Source organism: Cherax quadricarinatus, chromosome 5 (genome assembly GCF_038502225.1).
Source record: "Cherax quadricarinatus isolate ZL_2023a chromosome 5, ASM3850222v1, whole genome shotgun sequence".
Taxonomy (NCBI): Eukaryota; Metazoa; Arthropoda; class Malacostraca; order Decapoda; family Parastacidae; genus Cherax; species Cherax quadricarinatus.
The window spans coordinates 27,228,941-27,242,861 of record NC_091296.1 but is presented as its reverse complement, the minus strand read 5'-3'; the positions used below and the strand labels follow the sequence as shown (position 1 = coordinate 27,242,861).

General features: G+C 40.2%; 1 protein-coding gene across 3 annotated transcripts in view; it reads right to left on the bottom strand.

Moving 5' to 3' along the window:
- Positions 1–9,558: 9,558 nt before the first annotated feature.
- Cog4 (conserved oligomeric Golgi complex subunit 4) overlaps positions 9,559–13,921 on the bottom strand; it is a 121,161-nt gene continuing 116,798 nt past the window's right edge. For 2 of the 3 annotated variants that reach the window (XM_070101411.1, XM_070101417.1), the window contains exon 17: positions 10,476–10,658. The gene's annotated coding sequence lies outside the window, so the exon portion shown is untranslated. Of the gene's footprint in view, positions 10,659–13,921 lie in introns of all 3 variants that reach the window. The other variant, XM_070101407.1, reaches the window with a different exon arrangement.

The window sequence follows — 13,921 nt, the reverse complement described above, 5'->3', positions numbered from 1 at the left end:
AGTGCTTGTGGTGGGGGAACTAAATGCTAAAGTGGGTAAAACTGTTGTGGAGGGAGTAGTAGGTAAATTTGGGGTGCCAGGGGTAAGTGAAAATGGAAAGCCTTTAATTGAACTATGTGTAGAAAAACAAGATAAATAAGTATACAACATATGATATAGCGCATAATGAAAGTGGTTTGTTAGATTATGTATTGGTGGATAAAAGGTTGATGGGTAGACTTAAGGATGTGCATGTTTATAGAGGGGCAACAGATATACGTATTAGATTATTTAGTTGTAGCTGCAGCTAATGCAAGAGATAGATGGGGCAAAAGGAAAATGGCACCAACAAATAAAAGAGAGGTGAACGTTTATAAACTAAGGGAAGGAAGTTAGGGTGAGATATAAGCAACTTCAGGGAGAAGGGTGAGCATGTGAGAGTATAGGTAGTGCAGGGGTTGAAGAGGAGTGGGATAGTTTTAAAAATGCAGTGTTAGAAAGTGGGGGCAGAAATCTGTTGATATATGAGGGTGGGTGCAGGGGGAAAGAATGATTAGTAGAATGATGAGTTAACGGTGTGATAAAAAAGGAAAAATTCACTGGTGAGAGATTTTTACAAAGCAGAAGTGATATAAGAAAGGTGGAGTATATGGAGAGTAAAAGAGATGTGAAGATAGTGGGGAGGGAATGCTAAAGGAAAGCAAATGATAGAGTGGGTGAGGTCCTATCAAATTTTGCTGCAAATAAGAAAAAGTTTTGGAGATAAATAGGTTAAGAAAGCCTAGGGAACAAATTAATCTGAAAGTTAAAAACAGAATAGGGGAATTGGAGGTATTGGAAATATGGGAATATTTTGTGGAGAAATTTTCTCCAGGAGGTGGGTATCAGCCCCCTTCAGCCCCTTTCAGCCCTGAGGGGCCCAGCCCTCTCAGAAGGGGCAAATATCTTGTTTACTGCTACAGTGAGTAATTGATCGCAGATGCAGTACGAGTATGCGACGTGGTCAAGCAACCGCTGCTCCTTGCACCAGTGTTGCAGAGTGTAGTTTAATAAGAGACAGTACATCTCTTACCTTAGCAGGACAAATAAGGAAAATCCTGCTCCCACTTTATTACCATAGTAAAGATAGTGGACATTGTTGTCTATGCTTAAGACAGCAAGATTTAAACATTCTGCTTTACTTCATCGAGGAAGTGGCAAGGAAGCAAAAGTACTAGGTCAGCTTCTCCTTTGTGCTGGGGGCAGTGACGGCGCGGGGCGTTGTGGTGTCTTCAGATTACTTTTGACTCTACTGAGAGTGACACTGATGCCAGGATAAACAGCAAAGAACACTGATCTGTGCGTTAGTGTGAACAAAGTGTCTCATAAAACACAATAAACACTTAAGAGAAGTGTGATCAGCTTCTTTAGTGATAAGATTGTGAACAATAAAGACAAATCTTGTGGAACATAGTGTACCAGTGTGCGTATTCCTAGACTATGGAAGACGTGGACATCCAAGGACACTTCAACTTCTATCAAGTCACCGATACCTGTCGAAGGTGTGAAGAACACCATAGCTCATGCTACAAGAGCAAGGTAGGTTACGAATTTCTTGTAGTACGGGGGACTGCGCAGTTCTTGAGTCGCAAGGAGTTTGTAATCAACCTATAGTCGGCAGTAAGGGGCGGACCTTTGAGTCCACACAAGTTTGTCAGCCATCAGTGAATGAAATATGCTGACATAACACCCCCTAGGGGTAATTTATAATCTTACAAATTATAACTCATTTACAGCCCGTTGAGAGATGACTTCGACAGCTTCTCAAGACCTCGTCTGCAGGGGCGGCTGTGCAGGCGATGAGCTGTCTTTCTAAGTTAAGTACAAACTCTTTAAACTTATGTTGAGAAATGGTATTACCAGCTATTTTGAGAAACTGTTAAATGCTGAAAGAGAGAGGGAGGCAGTAATTTCAAGTTGGCCAGGGAGGTATAACATCTTTTAGCAGTGAAGAAGAGCCGGATGTGAGTGTGGGGGACGTGTGTGATGCACTGGGTAGAATAAAAGAGGGTAAAGCAACTGGAACTGATGGGATCATGAGAGAAATGTTAAAAAGCAGGTGGGAATATAGTTTTGGAGTGGTTGGTACTTTTGTTAATCTATGTATGAAAGAGGGGAAGGTACCTAGGGGCTGGAAGAGGGCATGCAAAGTTCCTTTATATAAAGGGAAGTGTGAGAAAAGAATGTAAAAATTATAGGAGAATAAGCTTACTCAGTATACCAGGTAAAGTGTATGGTAGAGTTATTATTGAAAGAATTTGAGGAAAGATAGAGAGTAGGATTGCAGATGAACAAGGAGGATTTAGAAAGGGTAGGGATGTGTAGATCAAGTGTTTACATTGAAGCATGTAAGTAAACAATATTTGGAAAAATGTAGGGAAGGTTTCGTTGCTTTTATGGATTCAGAAAAGGCATATGATAGGGTGGACAGGGAAGCAGTGTGGTAGATGTTGCAAGTGTATGTTGTAGAGTTTTTATGAGAACAATGAGGCTCAGGTTTGGGTGACACAGTTACTTTTTGCTGATGATACTGTGCTTTTGGAAGATTCTGAAGGGCAGTTCTGAAGGTAGGTGGCCTGGTGGCTAAAGCTCCCGCTTCACACACGGAGGGCCCGGGTTCAACTCCCGGCGGGTGGAAACATTTCGATACATTTCCTTACACCTGTTGTCCTGTTCACCTAGCAGCAAATATGTACCTGGGTGTTAGTCGACTGGTGTGGGTCGCATCCTGGGGGACAAAATTAAGGGCCCCAATGGAAATAAGTTACAGTCCTCGATGACACACTGACTTTCTTGGGTTATCCTGGGTGGCTAACCCTCCGGGGTTAAAAATCCGAACAAAATCTCCTCTCTCTCTCTCTCTCTCTCTCTCTCAAGTTACAAAGGTTAGTGGACGAGTTTGGGAGGATGCATAAAGAAAGTTGAAAGTGAATATAGATAAGCGTAAGGTGATGAGGGTAAAGAAAAATTGGATATCAGATTGGAGGGAGGGAGGGAGGGAGGGAGGGAGTATGGAAGAAGTAAACGTGATTAGTTATTTGGGAGTAGACTTGTTGGCGGATGGGTTTATGAACCACGAGGATAACCATAGAACTGATGAAGAAAAAAAGGTGAGTGGTGCATTGAGGTATCTATGGAGACAAAAAATGTTATCCATGGAGGCAAGGGAATAAACGAGAGTATAGTGGAACCAATACTCTTGTATGGGTGTGAAGCATAGGTTGTAAATGCTTCAGAAAGGAGGAGGCTGGAGGCAGTGGAGATGTCGTGTCTAAGGGCAGTGTGTGGTGTATATGTCGTGCTGAATAGGTAAAACTGTCCAATTAGTAAGAACTCATTTAAAATTAAGTCTTTTCTAAAATTTTCTCTTATACATTTAAAGATATATTTTTTTCATTTATGTTAACATAAAACTTAATGATTTTGTACCAAAAGAACCTTAGGAAACTTACCTAACCTTATTATAACAAGTGCAATTTAATTTAGCCTAATCCAACTAAATATATTTTATAAGTTTACTTTAATTTAATAAACACATTGAAATATATTTTTTTGCTAGGTTCAGAATGATTTTTGCGAAATTATTGCATACGCAAAACTTTTCTTGCCGAATATGGCAAGCTGTGCATTGCTTTTTATGCCAAAATCACAAGTTTTGCTTATTCTGCATGACATATTATGCAGAGAATTCGTAGTGTGGAAATTAGGAGGCATAGAGTAACTAAAAGTATTATTCAGAGGGCTGAAGAGGTGCTGTTGAGATGGTTTGGTCATTTAGAGAGGCTGGAGCATAATAGGATGACTTGGAGGGTGTATTAATCTGTAGTGGAAGGGAGGGGGAGGGGTAGGGGTCATCGGATGGAAGGAGGGGGTAAAAGAGGTTGTGTGTGCAAGGAGTTCAGACATGTGTGAGCGTGTTAGGAGTGAATGGAGACGAATGGTTTTTGGGACCTGACAGGCTGTTGGAGTGTGAGCAGAGTAATGTTTTGTGAAGAGATTCAGGGAAACCGGTTAGCCAGGCTTTAAAGACACTTTAAAGTAGGGGTTTGGGATACTGGCTGTTTGGAGTGACATCTAAACTATCATATCCGCCCTGTGGTCTGGTGGCAAAAGCTCTCACTTCACACGGTGAGGGTCCGGGTTCGATTCCTGGCAAAGGGGTGGAAACATTGGGCATGTTTCCTTACACCAGCTGTCCATGTTCACTCATCAGTAATAATGGGTACTTGGGTGTTAGTCAACTGGTGTGGGTCACATCCTGGGATAAAATTGACCTAATTTGCCCAAAATGCTCTGCATAACAAGCGGTTTTCGATATAGTAGTATGTCACTGATGTCAGCTAGGCCTGTATACCCTGTACATATACTTGTAGTAAATAAAGATATTAATTATTAATATCAGGGCTCTTCTGTAAAGACAGTGATTGTGTGTGAATGGTGGTCAAAGTGTTTCTTTTTTGGGTCACCCTGCCTTGGTGGGAGACAGGTGACATTTTGAAAAACAAAAAGTACATTTATAACATATACAGACCTAGTAGACATCAGTGACATACTATATAGAAAGCCATTTGTTATGCAGAGTATTTCGGGCAAATTAGGTCAATATTTTTCTCCAGGATGTGACCCACATCAGTCAGTTAACACATAGGTACCTATCTACTGATAGGTGAACAGGAACAGCAGGTCTCTTAACGAAATGCTCCCTAATGTTTCCACCTGTATGGGGGTTCGAACCACGAACCTCAGTGTGAGTTGAGTGTGCTACCAACCTGGGGAACAGGTTCAAAGGACCCTAATGAATGTGAGTATTCCTTGAATTCCTTCACATATTTTTCAGCCGCTTTTTGGTCCGAACTGGCAGCCTCACTATGCCTTATCACACTACGTATGCCACTACGATTCTTAAATCTTTCAAACCAACCTTTGCTGGCCTTAAATTCACTATCATCACCACTAGTTGCAGGCATTTTTCTAATTAAATCGTCATGCAACTTCCTAGCCTTTTCACATATGATCGCTTGAGAAATGATATCTCCTGCTATCTGTTTTTCGTTTATCCACACCAATAACAGTCTCTCAACATCTTCTATCACTTGCGATCTCTGTTTTGAAAACAAACTTGCACCTTTTGCAAGAACAGCTTCCTTGATTGCCATTTTGTTGGCCAAGATAGTAGCGATGGTTGATTAGGGTTTGGTATATAACCTGGCCAGCTCCGAGACACTCACTCCACTTTCGTACTTAGCAATTATCTCTTTCTTCATTTCCATAGTAATTTTCACCCTTTTTACCACAGGGTTGGCACTAGAAGCTTTCTTGGGGCCCTTGGTGACTTATTTTGCAGGTACAATTACTAAAAACAGTGATAATATGAAATGTACCAAATGTATGCTTAGATGTGACCGCACTGGTTGGCTTGTAAACAGTGGCACCCATGGGGCAGCTGAGGCCACGTATGGGATGCGTCCTGGACGAATCACGTAAGGCGAGCGAGTTTTTTATCGTGAGGCGAGGCAAAATAATTTCCTTCAAATGCTTCGTATGGTGGATTTAATGTAACGCGATGCGTTCATAAGGTGGGGGTCCACTTTATATACGTACGTACGTATATATATATATATATATATATATATATATATAATATATACATATATATATATACACACACACACACAGTGGAACCTCAAATATCGAACTTTCTTCGGTCCAGAAGGCTGTTCGAGTGCCTTTACCGAATTAATTTATTCCCATCAGGAATAATGTAAATTAGATTAGTCCATTTCAGGCCCTCAAAAATACACTTATAAAAGCACTTACAAAAATACACTTACATAATTGGCCGTGTTGGGAGCAGTTCGATTTTTGAGGTTCCACTGTATATATAGGTAGTAGGTTGGTAGACATCAACCACCCAGGGAGGTACTACCATCCTGCCAAGTGAATGTAAAACAAAAGCCTGTAATTGTTTTACATGATGGTAGGATTGCTGGAGTTTTTTTGTCTGTCTCATAAATGTGCAAGATTACAGGTATGTCTTGCTACTTCTACTTACACTTAGGTCACACTGCACATACATGTACATGTTTATTTATACACACTCATCTGAGTTTTCTTTGATTTTATCTTAATAGTTCTTGGTCTTATTACTTTTCCTTTTATATCCATGGGGAAGTGGAATAAGAATCTTTCCTTCGTAAGCCATGCGTGTTGTAAAAGTCAACTAAAACGCTGGGAACAATGGGCTAGTAACCCCTTTTCCTGTTAAGATTACTAGAACGAATAAGAAAATTTTCAAAGTGGGAAGTCTGAATGTGCGTGGATGTTGTGCAAATGATAAGAAAGAGATGATTGTGGATGTTATGAATGAGAAGAAGCTGGATGTCCTGGCTTTAAGTGAAACAAAGCTGAAGGGGGTGGGAGAGTTTCAGTGGAGAGGAATAAATGGGATTAGGTCAGGGGTTTCAAATAGACTTAGAGCTAAAGAAGGAATAGCAATAATGTTGAAGGATAAGATATGGCAGGAAAAGAGGGACTATAAATGTATTAATTCAAGGATTATGTGGAGTAAAATAAAGGTTGGATGTGAAAAGTGGGTTATAGTAAGTGTATATGCACCTGGAGAAGAGAGAAGTGTAGAGGGGAGAGAGAGATTTTGGGAAATGTTGAGTGAATGCGTGGGGAGTTTTGAACCAAGTTTGAGAGTACTTGTGGTTGGGGATTTCAATGCTAAAGTGGGTAAAAATGTTGTGGAGGGAGTAGTAGGTAAATTTGGGGTGCCAGGGTTAAATGTAAAAGGGGAGCCTTTAATTGAGCTATGTGTAGAAAGAGATTTAGTAATAAGTAATACATATTTTATGAAAAAGAGGATAAATAAATATACAAGGTATGATGTAGCACATAATGAAAGTAGTTTTAGATTATGTATTGGTGGACAAAAGGTTAATGGGTAGGCTCCAGGATGTACATGTTTATAGAGGGGCAACTGATATATCAGATCATTATTTAGTTATAGCTACAGTTAGAGTAAGAGGTAGATGGGACAAGAGGAAGGTGGCAACAACAAGTAGGAGGGAAGTGAAAGTGTATAAACTAAGGGAGGAGGAAGTTCGGGTGAGATAAGCGACTATTGGCAGAAAGGTGGGCTAGTGCAAAGATGAACAGTGGGGGGGGGGGTTGAAGAGGGTTGGATGAGTTTTAAAAATGCAGTATTAGAATGTGGGGCAGAAGTTTGTGGTTATAGGAGGGTGGGGGCAGGAGGAAAGAGGAGTGATTGGTGGAATGATGAAGTAAAGGATGTGAAAAAAGAGAAAAAGTTAGCTTATGAGAGGTTTTTACAAAGCAGAAATGTTATAAGAAGAGCAGAGTATATGGAGAGTAAAAGAAAGGTGAAGAGAGTGGTGAGAGAGTGCAAAAGGAGAGCAGATGATAGAGTGGGAGAGGCACTGTCAAGAAATTTTAATGAAGATAAGAAAAAAATTTGGAGTGAGTTAAACAAGTTAAGAAAGCCTAGGGAACGTATGTATTTGTCAGTTAAAAACAGAGTAGGGGAGTTAGTAGATGGGGAGAGGGAGGTATTAGGTAGATGGCGAGAATATTTTGAGGAACTTTTAAATGTTGAGGAAGAAAGGGAGGCGGTAATTTCATGCACTGGCCAGGGAGGTATGCCATCTTTTAGGAGTGAAGAAGAACAGAATGTAAGTGTGGGGGAGGTACGTGAGGCATTACAGAGAATGAAAGGGGATAAAGCAGCTGGAACTGATGGGATCATGACAGAAATGTTAAAAGCAGGGGGATATATAGTGTTGGAGTGGTTGGTATTTTTGTTTAATAAATGTATGAAAGAGGGGAAGGTACCTAGGGATTGGTGGAGAGCATGTATAGTCCCTTTATATAAAGGGAAGGGGGACAAAAGAGACTAAAAATTATAGAGGAATAAGTTTATTGAGTATAACAGGAAAAGTGTACGGTAGGGCTATTTTTGAAAGAATTAGAGGTAAGACAGAATGTAGGACTGTGGATGAGCAAGGAGGTTTCAGAGTGGGTAGGGGATGTGTAGATCAAGTGTTTACATTGAAGCATATATGTGAACAGTATTTAGATAAAGGTAGGGAAGTTTTTATTGCATTTATGGATTTAGAAAAGGCATATGATAGTGGATAGGGGAGCAATGTGGCAGATGTTGCAAGTATATGGAATAGGTGGTATGTTACTAAATGCTGTAAAAAGTTTTTATGAGGATAGTGAGGTTCAGGTTAGGGTGTGTAGAAGAGAGGGAGACTACTTCCCAGTAAAAGTAGGTCTTAGACAGGGATGTGTAATGTCACCATGGTTGTTTAATATATTTATAGGTGGGGTCGTAAAAGAAGTAAATGCTAGGGTGTTCAGGAGAGGGGTGGGATTAAATTATGGGAAATCAAATACAAAATGGGAATTGACACAGTTACTTTTTGCTGATGATAGTGCTTATGGGAGATTCTAAAGAAAAATTGCAAAGGTTAGTGGATGAGTTTGGGAGTGTGTTTAAAGGTAGAAAGTTGAAAGTGAACATAGAAAAGAGTAAGGTGATGAGGGTATCAAATGATTTAGATAAAGAAAAATTGGATATCAAATTGGGGAGGAGGAGTATGGAAGAAGTTAATGTTTTCAGATACTTGGGAGTTGACGTGTCGGCGGATGGATTTATGAAGGATGAGGTTGATCATAGAATTGATGAAGGAAAAAAGGTGAGTGGTGCATTGAGGTATATATGGAGTCAAAAAATGTTATCTATGGAGGCAAAGAAGGGAATGTATGAAAGTATAGTAGTACTAACACTCTTATATGGGTGTGAAGCTCGAGTTGTGAATGCAGCAGCGAGGAGGCAGTTGGAGGCAGTGGAGATGTCCTGTCTAAGGGCAATGTGTGGTGTAAATATTATGCAGAAAATTCAGAGTGTGGAAATTAGGAGAAGGTGTGGAGTTAATAAAAGTATTAGTCAGAGGGCTGAAGAGAGGTTGTTGAGGTGGTTTGGTCATTTAGAGAGAAGGGATCAAAGTAGAATGACATGGAGAGCATTTAAATCTGTAGGAGAAGGAAGGCGGGGTTGGAGTCGTCCTCGAAAAGGTTGGAAGGAAGGGGTAAGGGAGGTTTTGTGGGCGAGGGGCTTGGACTTCCAGCAGGCGTGCATGAGCGTGTTCGATAGGAGTGAATGGAGACGAATGGTATTTGGGACCTGACGATCTGTTGGAGTGTGAGCAGGGTAATATTTAGTGAAGGGATTCAGGGAAACCGGTTAGCCGGACTTGAGTCCTGGAAATGGGAAATACAATGTCTGCACTTTACAGGTGGGGTCTGGGATACTGACAGTTTGCAGGGACTTCTAAACTGCCGATTCTGAGCGCCTCTGCAAAGACAGTGATTATATATGAGTGAGGTGAAAGTGTTGAATGATGAAAGTATTTTCTTTTTGGGGATTTTCGTTCTTTTTGGGTCACCCTGCCTTGGTGGGAGACTGCCGACTTGTTGAAAAAAAAAATTTTCATAAGAAAATTATTTAACGACTTTTATATTTTTATTAAACATTAATTAAACATTTCACATTTATAATCAACAGAATATTTTACATTGATAAGGTGCAAGGGCAACACCTGAGCATCTTTACAAAGATATTTTGTCAACCAATGACTTTTACAGTCCAGTACAGAGATAAATAGTGGAGACAGAGGAAGATGCAGAAAGTTAACACTGATGTCTCTAGCCTTTGACAGGCATTCATTACTTTAGTGCTGATGAATCTAAAGCATGGATGGAGACTTGTATAGTGGAGTCAAAGAAGAAGGGTAGCAATCAAAAATATCACATGTAAACAAGACTTAATAACTTACTAGTGACAATAGTCAATGCCCAAGTTGGGCCAGAGGTGAGCAATAGAGTTGCAAAAGATATCCTGTTTCAAGATTTCTTAGTGCTGCTGTGTCAGACAAGTATAATTATTTTAATAATACTTGGTACAGAGGATATCTTCTACAATTATATTGCTAATGTCTGGCCCTACTCTTGGGCATAACTTACATTCACTAGTGGATCCTACCCAACTTCCTCTAGTAAATAAATCTCTATCCTCATGTATCTACAAGGCTGAACAACTGAAAATTACCCCTCTACTGTACCAGACTGAAGAAGCCACTGGTTGGTAAAATGTTTCAATATTAAAGATATCCAGGTGATGAACATGCATCTTCAACTTGTGATTTTATATTTAAGTTTTACTGAATATTTAATATTTATGTTCAACAGACTATGGTAATTAACTGAACACAAAGTTTATGCTAAATGGAATACTATTTTCTTTTTTTGCAAATCAAAGACACAAGTTGAATGGCCACTTAATATAAAATCTTAGTCTTTTTTTTTTCCCTGACTGCAAAAAACGTGGGGTATCTCAGGCCAATTCTGCTACTTTGGACCTTCCTTCTGGGGTGCGCCAAGAACCTAGCTTCAGATATTAGCGACACCTTACACAGTCAAGATATTTGAAAGCAGTCCCTGTGGCATCATGAGCTGGCACACAACCACACACACTTGTAATGTAGACACCACTGCCAATGTTCATCAGAAGTTTAGTTTCTTCCATATATGTACTCTGGATATTGCTCGAACAGCTGTTGGAAGGAAAAAGATATAATAGACATTAGCCTCATTCTTCACCATGGACACCTTTGCACAGTTTCAAGGAAGTTTTCAGGTGTCTGGACTTCTTGTTCCCAGGGAAACCTACATCACCTAGGAATTAGTAAAGCAGACTCCAGGACAGAAACACAGGTAATAAGTCAATACAGTGGTACCCAAGTACACGTCCGCTTTGGAATAAGTCCAACTTGGTATATGTCCTGTTTGGATGCGAAAGTTTTTGCTTGGTATACGACCTTTGTTTAAAATACAGCTCACGTGCTAGAACTTGTATGGATCAAAATGAGTCATGGCACTGCACGCTACCCTTGTTTACCTTTCTCTTCAGGCTTGGAAGAGGAGATAGAGGAAGCCCCTACTTCATTAATCAAGGAAATCTTTGCCAAATGGATGGATGTCAATAACTGCAGAGAAGTACCACCCCAACAAGGCCCAAACAAGCTGTAATAGCATTGTTTGGAATGACCAGACAATGTCACACTTCTGAAGCATCCTGAGGAGAGGGCAGAACCAAAGTTCTTTGGGCACATTTTTTAGTAAAAGTCAAACCTGGTGAGCTTCAATCAGGTCCAAATAGGGAAGAGAGACAGAAAAGAGAAGGGGACTCTCTTTCCAAACAATATAATTTCTTCCTCCTCCCTTCTCAGTGCTATCCTAGTAGGCACTCGACTGTTTTCAACGAAGTGAGGTTAAAATTGCATTTTTTTTTTTTTTAACAAGTTGGCCGTCTCCCACCTAGGCAGGGTGACCCCAAAAAAAAAATCCCCAAAAAGAAAATACTTTAATCATCATTCAACCATCCTGCATAATCACTGTTTTTGCAGAGGTGCCCAGAACACGACAGTTTAGAAGCATATATGTATAAAGATACACAACATATCCCTCCAAACTGCCAATATCCCAAACCCCTCCTTTAAAGTGCAGGCACTGTACTTCCCATTTCCAGTTCTCAAGTCTGGCTATATGAAAATAATCAGTTTCCCTGAATCCCTTCACCAAATATTAACCTGCTCACATTCCAACAGCTTGTCAGGTCCCAAATACCGTTTGTCTCCATTCACTCCTATCTAACATGCTCACGCACGCTTGCTGGAAGTCCAAACCCCTCGCCCACAACACCTCCCTCGAACCTTTTCAAGGACGGCCCCTACCCCGCCTTCCTTCCCCAACAGATTTATATGCTCTCCAAGTCATTCTACTTTGATCCATTCTCTCTAAAGGATCAAACCACCTCAACAACCCCTCTTCAGCCCTCTAATACTTTTAGTAACTCCACACCTTCTCCTAATTTTCACACTCCAAATTCTCTGCATAATATTTACACCACACATTGCCCTTAGACAGGACATCTCCACTGCCTCCAGCCATCTCCTCACTGCAGCATTTACAACCCAAGCTTCACACCCATATAAGAGTATTGGTACCACTATACTTTCATACATTCTATTCTTTGCCTCCAAAGATAATGTTTTTGTTTCCACATATACCTCAATGCACAACTCAACTTTTTTCCTTCATCAATTCTATGGTTAACTTCATCCTTCATCCATCCATCCGCTGACACGTCAACTCTCAAATATCTGAAAACATTCACTTTTTCCATACTCCTCCTCTCCAATTTTGCTTTATCTAAATCATTTGATACCCTCATTACCTTACTCTTTTCTATGTTCACTTTCAACTTTCTACACACACTCCCAAACTCATCCACTAATCTTTGCAACTTTTCTTTAGAATCTCCCATAAGCACAGTATCATTAGCAAAAAGTAACTGTGTCAATTCCCATTGTGTATATGATTCCCCATAATTTAATCCCACCCCTCTCCCCAGCACCCTAGCATTTACTTCTTTTACAACCCCATCTATAAATATATTAAACAACCATAGTGACATTACACATCCCTGTCTAAGACCTACTTTTACCGGGAAGTAGTCTCCCTCTCTTCTCCACACACTAACCTGATCCTCACTATCCTCATAAAAACTCTTTACAGCATTTAGAAACTTACTACTTATTCCACATACTTGCAATATCTGCCATATTGCTCCCCTATCCACTCTATCATATGCCTTTTCTAAATCCATAAATGCAATAAAAACTTTCCTACCTTTATCTAAATACTGCTCACATATATGCTTCAATGTAAACACTTGATCTACACATCCCCTACCCACTCTAAAACCTCCTTGCTCATCCGCAATCCTACATTCTGTCTTACCTCTAATTCTTTCAATAATAACCCTACCGTACACTTTTCCTGGTATACTCAGTAAACTTATTCCTCTATAATTTTTACAATCTCTTTTTGTCCCCCTTCCCTTTATATAAAGGGACTATACATGCTCTCTGCCAATCCCTAGGTACCTTCCCCTCTTTCATACATTTATTAAACAAAAATAACAAACACTCCAACACTATGTCCCCCCTACTTTTAACATTTCTGTCATGATCCTATCAGTTCCAGCTGCTTTACCCCCTTTCATTCTACGTAATGCCTCACGCACCTCCCCCACACTCACATCCTGCTCTTCTTCACTCCTAAAAGATGATATACCTCCCTGGCCAGTGCATGAAATTACCGCCTCCCTTTCTTCGTCAACATTCCTCAAAATATTCTCGCCATCTACCCAAAACCTCCATGTCCCCATCTACTAACTCCCCTTCTCTGTTTTTAACTGATAAATCCATTTGTTCCCTAGGCTTTCTTAACTTGTTTAACTCCAAAATTTTTTCTTTTCATTAAAATTCCTTGACAGTACCTCTCCCACTCTATCATCTGCTCTCCTTTTGCAATCTCTCCACCTTTCTTTTACTCTCCATATACATACTCTACTCTTCTTATAACACTTCTGCTTTGTAAATACCTCTCATAAGCTACCTTTTTCTCTTTTATCACACCCTTCATCATTCCACCAATCACTCCTCTTTCCTCCTGCACCCACCCTCCTATAACCACAAACTTCTACCCCACATTCTAATACTGCATTTTTAAAACTATTCCAACCCTCTTCAACCCCCCCACTACTCATACCTGCACCTGTCCACCTTTCTGTCAATAGTTGCTTATATTTCACCCGAACTTCCTCCTCCCTTAGTTTATACACTTTCACCTCCCTCTTACTTGTTGTTGCCATTTTCCTCTTATCCCATCTATCTCTTACTCTAACTGTAGCTACAACTAGATAATGATCCGATATATCAGTTGCCCCTCTATAAACGTGTACATCCTGGAG